The following is a 9,724-nucleotide window of genomic DNA, read 5'->3' as shown; positions in this document are numbered from 1 at the left end:
TCTGTGAGTTCGAGGCCAGCCCAGTCTATAAAGCGAGTTCCAGGAAAGGCGCAAAGCTACACAGAGAAACCCTGTCTCGAAAAACCAAAAAAAAAAAAAAAAAAAAGAAAGAAAGAAAGAAGTTGGGAATTGATTCCAGGCGAGTAGACAGCATTGAGCTTCCTAGCACTGACCACCAGATGGTGATGTTTCCATAGTCTTCATCTACCAACATAGTAAGGCATCATGTCAAAATAGGAAAGGGGAGAGAAGTCACTGGTGACTTTCTTTAGTTTACTGCGGTTGGGCCTGGTCACCTGGCTGAAATAGCAAGATTGATGCCCTCAGAAACACACTATCAAGTGTGTGTTTGAAAGTGTGCACTCACAGAGATACATGTGATTCACTAGAGTTACCTTTTTCAGCAGAGCAGGAAATCCCCACCCAAAGATAAGAAAACCTCAGTTCAAACTAACAAAGAATGTTAAGTTGAAGTCAAGATATAGGATGTTTAGCATCTTTGATATGAAATCTTCTGGTAAGTGTTTCCTCAGAGTCAGCACACAGAAACTGTGTTCCAGAGGTGGCCAAGGTTGTACCTGGCAGCTGAACTTGGTACTGTCAGAGCCAGTTAGGTTGTACTGCTTTTGAAGACATGGAGAGCAGCTGATGCTGGGCAATGTGAGAGTCCAGGAGAGGCCATTGGTGACAGCCTCAGTGACAGTTGAAGGCCCAGGATGAAAGGGGTTATGCAGAGAAATCGAAGTTTGGCACCATGACGATAGCCTATGAGAGGCTATTGGGAGAAAGTGCATCCAGTTGTAGCAGAAGTCTTCAGCAGTTTGGAGACACCAGTACCATGGGGTGATCACCAAGATGAGCAGCAGCTGTGGAGTGGAACCAGATAGAGCCAAGAAGACAAGCTGTGTGTGTGTGTGTGTGTGTGTGTGTGTGTGTGTGTGTGTGTGTGTGTGTGTTTGTGTTTCACAGGGCAGAGCTAGAGAAGTGACCCAAGCCTCTTGGAGGAGCCCAGAAGATCACAAGTGAATCCCAGACATTGGACATTGTGTTATTTACATTTTTGGCATGTGTTTTTGTTCTGGTTCTTCCCTCTTGAAGTTAGAAAGTATTTAACTTAGTTTTGATTTTATAGGAGCTCACAGTTGAGTGACTTTGAATTTTTAAAAAAAGATTGGCTATTTTAAAGAGATTGAACTTTTAATGTGTTTAAATTTGTAAAAGCTGTGGGATTTTTAAAGCTATTCATACTTTTAATGTGAGATCTTGGGGATAATGAGAAAAGAAAGGTTGTGGCTTAAAGATGATGTGTTTTGTGTCAAATTGACAAGGTGTCAATTGTGCTGGACAGTTTTATGTCAACTTGACACAAGCTAAAGTCATTTGAGAAGAGGGAACCTCAATTAAGAAAATGACTCCATCAGAACATTCCATAGGCAGGACTGTAAGATATTTTCTTAATTGGTGATTGTTAGGGTGATGCCATCCCTGTGGTGGTGGTCCTGGGTTCTATAAGAAAGCAGGCTGAGCAAGGCATGAGGAGCAAGCCAGTAAGCAGCACCCCTCCATGGCCTCTTAATCAGCTCCTGCCTCCAGATTCCTGCCCTGTTTGAGTTCCTGTGCTAACTTCCTTCAAAGATTAACAGTGATATGGAAATGTAAGTCAAATAAATCCTTTTCTCACCAACTTGTTTTTTGATAATGGTGTTTCATTGCACCAATGGAAAACCTAAGGTTGACAATTCACATTTTTTTACTTAATGGATCAAAATGTAGATATTATCCACATTTAAACTGAAGCTATTTACTTCTTCCTATTATCAAAAATTAGAAAGACTGAAGTACCATTAATTTTGTCAATACTGGTCTTTGTCCTGATTTCACTTATAAGTCTGCTATCTGATCAACACAGGGAGATTGAGTGTTACTAAGTGATCTACATTTTTCTTAACTAGAGACTCACGCTATATAAACACTTTAGACACCTGGTGTGACACTGTGTTTAGAGTAAGTAGGAGAAGGCAGGATGAACATAAGATTCAACATATTTTGACTCCTAGGTCACTGTATAGCTTTGTGTATGAAATTCAAATAGCACTGTACAGTCAATCTACTGACTTCATAGTTGGCCCAGATCCCACATTTATTCATGTAATATACTGATGGGCCACAGCTAATAGTAGGGGCCCTGACTCCAGTGGAGAATGGGTCCTTCAGGATGAAGGCTTGTCCATAAGCTGGGAATCCAACAATGAGTTTCTCAGCTGCAGCCCCATTGTCCTTGCAGTAATTCATGATGTAATCCTAAAGTGGCAACAGATTGGCTATGGGTACCAAGCAGCTGATCCTCTGTGCTTGGTTCTGCTGGTTCCCTGTTCTCTCAGGTAAATTGTATCATGTTAACTACATGTGGTTCACTTAGTTTTGTTCAAAACATTCCAATGAAGTAATAGTTGAGATACAATCAGTGACTTACGACTACATTTGCTAAACTCAGGTTTTTGTTCCTGAATTTCTATACAATTTATGTTGTTTCTGGTTTGCATTAACATAAGTGTATTTAGTTGTCATTGATATCAGTTGGGAATTTAAAAAGAGGACTTTTTCTCCAGTGCAACCATTCCAATAGTCACAGATACCATAGGTCAAGACCTGGATGTAGTCAAGGGTCCTGGTGGAGTGGGAAGGACTTCAAAACATTTCTGATTACATGTCTCACACATAAGTAAGCAAAATAACTCTATCCGAAGCCTGAAAGCAAAATTATAGAGCAGTAAGACATGCCAAGAGTAAGTATATTCCTTCAGGAGTTCTATATTAAGGTGCATCACTCACTGTGACAGCTGGAAGATCTCATAGTCAGATTGGAGGATGGAGACATGAGCAGCTCCTTTGGCAGTGATCATCAGCTGGATAGATTATTCCTGATGGCATCCTGATCAAAAGCTCATGTTAGAGTATATTTGCAGTTGATTTCAGCTCCTTAAGTTGTACATACTTACATAGAAGGTGCTATAATATATTTTGTCTTACTATAGTTCTGTCAATATCACAATAATGTCAGTAGTAAGGATAGTATCAATAAATCTTACAGGTACATTTCACAAAATCCCACACATAGCAACCACTCACAACCAGAATCCATATTCCAGATGGCTGTTAGGTTTACCTGTATCTATACACTGTGAAGCTGAACATCCTTGAATTTAGCTTTTGCTGTAGGAAATAGCTATAATTTAATCAGTAGATAGACTATTTCATAGTGCTGACTGACACCTGTCCAGTGAAATGTTGAGCTGGTCAATGGTGAGGAAATAATGGATGGGTAACAGGTACCATTCAGTGTCAGCTGTTAATTTACCTGTAATTTTTGTAGCTCTAATTTTCTTTGAACATTGAAATTATCTCTTATAGTGGAACTACTTGGGTTTCCAAAAGGCATGCAAGAAGAATGCTCAAAAGTGATTGAAGTGACTAATGAAGAGAGACATTATAAGCAGAGAGTTACATCTGTCTTCAAATACTGAGCACTTGTATTAAAATATGCATTGTTTTATTCTCTGCATATTCAACTGGCAGAATTGCAATCAGTGTATGGAAGTTAGAAATTTCCCTAGAGGTATGTTTCACCTATAAATGGGGGTACTGTTTCTCATAATTAGGGCTGTCCAACCAAAAAGAAATTAGCTTTAACCTAGCCAGTTATTTCACATTGAAATCATTCTGAGGCTAGCTGCCAATTTGGTGTATGGATCAATATAGAAAAGAATCTGTCTGGGGAGAAAGTAAGTCTAAAGTTTATCAATAGTCTTCGACTTTCACTATTCCTTTCTGTTTCCCTTAGTTACTGTCCACTTTTGCTGATGATGTCAGTACAATATGGCAAGTTCCTTTTCATAAACTCCAGATTGGTATTCATCAAATACCTTTTGGCCATTCCAGGTTCACAACACTCAACATGGTCAGAGATAGACCATCCCATCCCTCTTCTTACTGAAATATCTTATTCTCTATTTACCATCCTATAGAAGTATGACCAAATAAGTCCTCAAGTAAGAAAACTGGGGATACTCTACTCTTTCTACTTCAAATTGACCACAGTTCCTACTTATTATCATCCTTTTGTCTCTGTACAAGGATGTACAAGATGCTCTACTTTCAATGTTAAAGCCATAGTGGGAGCCCTGATAACCTCTTCCTTGATTTAGTTCAGTTTCTTTTTCCTCTGTCTCTTCTTTTTCATCTCTAATACATCTTTCATAATTAATATCATACCAGTTTTTCAAAGTATTTTTACACTTTGTAAGTAACTCAGAACTTCCCCTTTACTTGAGGGCATTTTGTAATTTCTTTAATGCAATATACAAATTTCTACATGACCTGATTCTTGACAGCTATTCAGTCTGTTGAGCTTGAGAAACACCTGCTCATTCCCTTTCTTACATAAACCTGCATGTGCCATATCCATCCCCATGTAACTGAATAACACAGGTTTTTTTTCATGTTTGAGGTTCAACATCACTGTGTCTTGGACGTGCTTTTGGATTCTTCCAAAGAAACGAGGGATTTCATTGTGTTACTTATATATTCTGTAGACATTTAGATGGTATTTATGAAAATTTGCTGCAATCGTTCACTATGTTTCAGTCTTCTACCTCATATTGTTCTTTAAGGCTGAGAAATTTTTATTTGTATCATACAGTCAATATTTCATACAGACCATGTATCAGTAACCACAGACAATACTGTAAAATTGTTGAAGGCAATTATATATATATATATATATATATATATATATATATATATATATATATGAAGCATGGGTTGTTATGACACTAGTTGTATGAGCTTGTGTAAGTCACACATACCCTTTCACTATCTTAGTTTTTTATTTATAAAATAAGGATTATAATGTGTATGATACATATGTCATACAGTAAATGTGAAGATGAAATAAATTATAGTTCTTAGTACAGCCTGTAAAAAATAATGTCTGGCATATAACTTGTTGAATAAATGTATTATAGATTTCCAAGGATCTTCAGAATGTCAAGATTATACGATTCTACATTTATGTTTAGTTTTCTTCTGTAGTCACTAAATTCTTAAATGAAAGACTAGAATTTGAATATTCTCAAACCACAGACTATTCTTGCCTTCCCTATCTGTGTCAGGACAGTGAAGAAATACTTAGCCTGTGATCCAGGGTACTGCCAGTCCAGGTTCAGCCCATCCAAGTTATACTGGTGCATGAAATCTGATGGCTGTGTTAATAAAAGTCTGATGGTTCCTAGGAGTGGAGACCATGGCTCTGAAACTGAGGGAGATCAAAGAATGTTGGATAAGACCTTAGTAATCTGAACACATTGGAATAAATATGCTCTCCAGCTCAATTTATGCTTCCAAGATTCTTATCGGGACTCTTAAAAAATAGTGGTATGTATTCCTGCAGTCCTCTGACCTCCTTTTTTGTTTTTTTCTTTCTTTTCCTTGTATTGAAAATCGATTCCTTTCTCATATACTATATCCGGATTGCAGTTTCCCCTCTCTCTGCTCCTCCCACTTACTCCCCACCCCTTCTCTCCTTTAGATTCACCCGCTTCCTGTCTTTCATTAGAAAAGAAAAGCTAGTCTTCCTTTTCAATCACCCCCCTTGCCAGCCATAGTATCTTGGTATTTCATTTATTTTGTTACCTTTAAGTCTAACTATCGCAGTTTTCCTTTGTTATTTTGAATGCCAAGCTGTTTTAACTCATCAGGCAATTTCTTCAAATACTTCCCAAGTTCATGGACACTCAAGAAAATCTTTTTTAAAAAATTCTTCTCTCATATATTACATTCTGACCACAGTTTTTCTTCTTCCCCTCTCCCAGTCCCCCCCCCACTTTGCCTCTCCCTCAGATTCACCACCCTTCACCTCCCCTCATGGCTCAGTCATTAAAGGCTAGGCTCACAACCAAAAATATAAGAGTTTAAGAAAATCTTATTTATTAGTATGTATTGCTTTTCCCTTCTCCAGAAAATAGACAGAAGCCATACAAGACTCCTCAGGCCCTGTGCTCTTGAAATACTGTAAGAAAAGGCTGTTTAGAAAGAGATAAGTAATTCCTGGAGGATGGTAACACAGGATAGCCACCCAATTTAAGCATATGGAGATTATAAGAGGCTAATAAGACTTTTCAATATATTATATTTAGTATTGAGGTTCTATATAATAATTTATTTTATTAACACATCCATTTAATGGATGTCCTTAACATCCTGGCTGATATAAAGTCTGAAGTGCCACAGATTATGCTTAATCATCTTGTTTACAACAGTAAATGAATAAATGTAAAAGTTCTCTGTAAAAGACTTGTGTGCCAGTTCCAAGTTTCTGACTTCTAACAGCCAGGAGAGTTTTAAGCTGGTTATTCTTTTAAACCAAAAGATAAAAAGGAGAGAAAATTGAAACTTCATGGGTTCCTCTAAATAAAATAATGTTGACTTCTTACTTGCCAATCTTGTCTTGACATGGTTCAATACACTGTTGTTTATTTTTCTTCTACTACTGAGTATCTTTAAAAATTCTTTGTGTTGTTATTAGCATCAAATTTATGAAATCCACATCATGGAATAGTTTTTTTTTCTTCATTAAGAAATTTTCTACCCACTCCACATACCATCCACAGATCCCCCCCTCCTCCCTCCTACCACCCCCAGCCCTCTTTCCCAAGCCACCCTGCATTCCCACATCCCCCAAATCGAGGTCTCCCATGGGGGGTCAGCAAAGCCCAGCATACTGAGCTTAGGGAGATCCAAGCCCCTTCCCACTGCACCAAGGCTGTGCAAGGTGTCACACCACAGGCACCGGATTCCCAGAAGCCTGCCCATAGACCAAGGACAGATCCCGATCCCCCTGCCTGGGTGCCCCCCAAACAGTTCGAGCCAAACAAGTGTCTTCCATATCCAGAGGTCCTAGTACAGACCCAGGGGGGCTCCACAGCCACCAGTCCACAGTTCATGGGCTTCCACTAGTGTGGCCAGTCATCTCTGCATGTCCTCCCATCATGATCTTGATGTCCCTCTCCTGTGGAATCTCTCCTCTCTCTTATCAATTGGATTCCTAGAGCTCAGCCTGGTGCCTGGCCGTGGATCTCTGCATCTGCCTCCATCAGTCACTGGACAAAGGCTTCATGAGGACAGCTATGTTATTTGCTAGGCTGGTTACCAAGAGTAGACCAGTCCAGGCACCCTCTGGACCCACTGCCAGCATACCAAGGTGGGGTCGTCCTTGTGGATTCCTGCCTCTTCCTATTCCTATGATGTCCTTATCTATCATGGTATCTTCCTCCCTGTCCTCCCACTCTATCCCTGTTCCAGCTTGACCCTCCCATTTCCCTATATTCTCATCCCCCACTCCTCGCCCTCTGCCACCCCCTGCCCCAGTCCACTCATGTAGATCTCATCCACTTCTCCTTCTTAGTGTCATCCATATGTCACTACTAGGGCTTTTCCCTGTTAGCTAGCTTCTCTGGAGTTGTGGGTTGCAGTCTGGCCATCCCTTCCCTCACATATAGTATCAACTTATGAGTGAGCACATACCATGTCTGTCTGTCTGAGTCTGGGTCACCTCACTCAAGATGATACTTTCCAGTTCCATCCATCTGCCTGCAAATTTCACAATATCATTTTTTTTTACTGCTGAGTAGTACTCCATTATGTATATGTACCACATTTTATTTATCCATTCTTCAGTTGAGGGGAATCTATATTGTTTCTAGGTTCTGGCTATTACGAATAATGCTGATATGAACATAGTTGAGCATGTGTCCTTGTGGTAAGATTGAGAATTCCTTGGGTATATTCCCAAGAGTGGTATAACTGGGTTTTGAGGAAGACGTATTCCCAATTTTCTGAGAAACCGCCATACTAATTTCCAGATGGCTAAGATCTTTTCCCATTCTGTAGGCTGTCACTTTTGTAGAGGAAAGGACATGGTCAATAAGACAAAACGACAGCCTGCAGAATGGGAAAAGATCTTCACCAGCCACACATCTGACAGAGGGCTGATCTCCAAAATATATAAAGAACTCAAAAAGCTAGACTTCAAAATACTGAACAATCCAATTAAAAAAATGGGCTACAGAGCTTGAGAGAATTCTCAATAGAACAATCTCAAATGGCTGAAAGGCATGTAAGGAATTGCTCAACATCCTTAGCCATCAGGGAAATGCAAATCAAAATGACTCTGACATACCATCTTACACTTTTCAGAATGGCTAAGATCAAAAACACTGAAGACAGCTTATGTTGGAGAGGATGTGGAGGAAGGGGAACACTTTTCCACTGTTGGTGGGAATGTAAACTTGTACAGCCACTGAATTTGCAAATTAGGGCATGAACCATTCTACAATGCATACATAACTCAAAACATACTGTGCATGGTAATAAATGCAATCTGTGTCAATTACAAATAGAATTGAAAGGTATTAGCCGAGTTCCATTTTAAGAAGTATTGATATATGTTAAATAGTGAATCAAAAGGTATCAAATTAGACATTCCCTTTCTTTAACTTGTTTTTAAGGGCATTAAAAGTTTGGTAGTTATTTGAGTCTTTGTTGCCTGTCATGTGACCTGTTTTTTTTTTCCTATTCCAGCATACGCATAGATTAGGTGAGTTCAGAGGCAGGAGTCAATGTCATTAGGTGTCGTGCTGTGCTTCTTACATCAATTTGGTAGGCTGAGCGTGCATTGATGAGGAACAAGAAAGATGGTCTGATGTAGAAAACAGTGACCTATGCTTACAGTTTTGACTCTGATTCTATTTCTCTCCTTGTACCTCCAATGTCTGGTCTCTTGGTACAGGTGACTGATATGAGCATGCTTGCAGATGAATCCAGAAATTTTAACTTAGGAACTTGTCACTGACTGGAAGTTAGTTACTTTTAAATAGGAGAGATAAATTTGGAGCTTAGATGGGCTTACCGGCATTCTAAGGATAGATACTTAGCACCACAAAAACTCAGTAGTTGTCAGTGTGTAACTTTCATGAGGTCATACTACAGACTAGCAATGACAGGTGAGCCCACATTGTAATATGAATTTTAAAAAGTCTTATTAATAAAAAAAAACCCAGAGGCATATATTGAGGTGAAAATTAAGAGATCAGAGGAATAGGACAAGCTACAGCCAACCTCATGTTACCAACTCCTCAGCTGATCTTGTTTCCTCAGATTAAAAGCCTCTGACTCCTCACCCCAATGGATCTCACCTGAACTGCTGCTAAAAGGCTCTAGTTCTTGGTTCTCACACCTTAAGAGCACAAGTTCCTGTTATCTCCTATCTCTTCCATAAGGATATTACAATTGTTCATTACATTGATGACATTATGCTGATTGGACCAAATGAGAAGGAGGTAGCAACCACTATAACCTTGTTGATAAAGTATATTTGCATCAGAGGATAGGAAACAAATCCAACTAAAATTAAAGGGCCCCATTACTCAATAAAATTTCTAGTTCAGTGATGTGTGGCATGCAGGTAAATTTCTCAATGTTACAGGTAAATTGTTCCTGTATTCCTCCACCTTCAAGAAAGAAGCCCAATGGTTAATATGCTTATTTAGATTTTGGAGGCAGCAATTTTCTACTTGTGTGTGTTACTCAAGCTCACATACCAAGTGACTTGGAGAGCTGATAGTTTCGAGTGAAGCCTAGAATAGGAGAAAGCTATTTAACAGACAGG

Source organism: Peromyscus maniculatus, chromosome 6 (assembly GCF_049852395.1).
Source record: "Peromyscus maniculatus bairdii isolate BWxNUB_F1_BW_parent chromosome 6, HU_Pman_BW_mat_3.1, whole genome shotgun sequence".
Lineage (NCBI taxonomy): Eukaryota > Metazoa > Chordata > Mammalia > Rodentia > Cricetidae > Peromyscus > Peromyscus maniculatus.
This window is presented reverse-complemented; position numbering follows the sequence as displayed.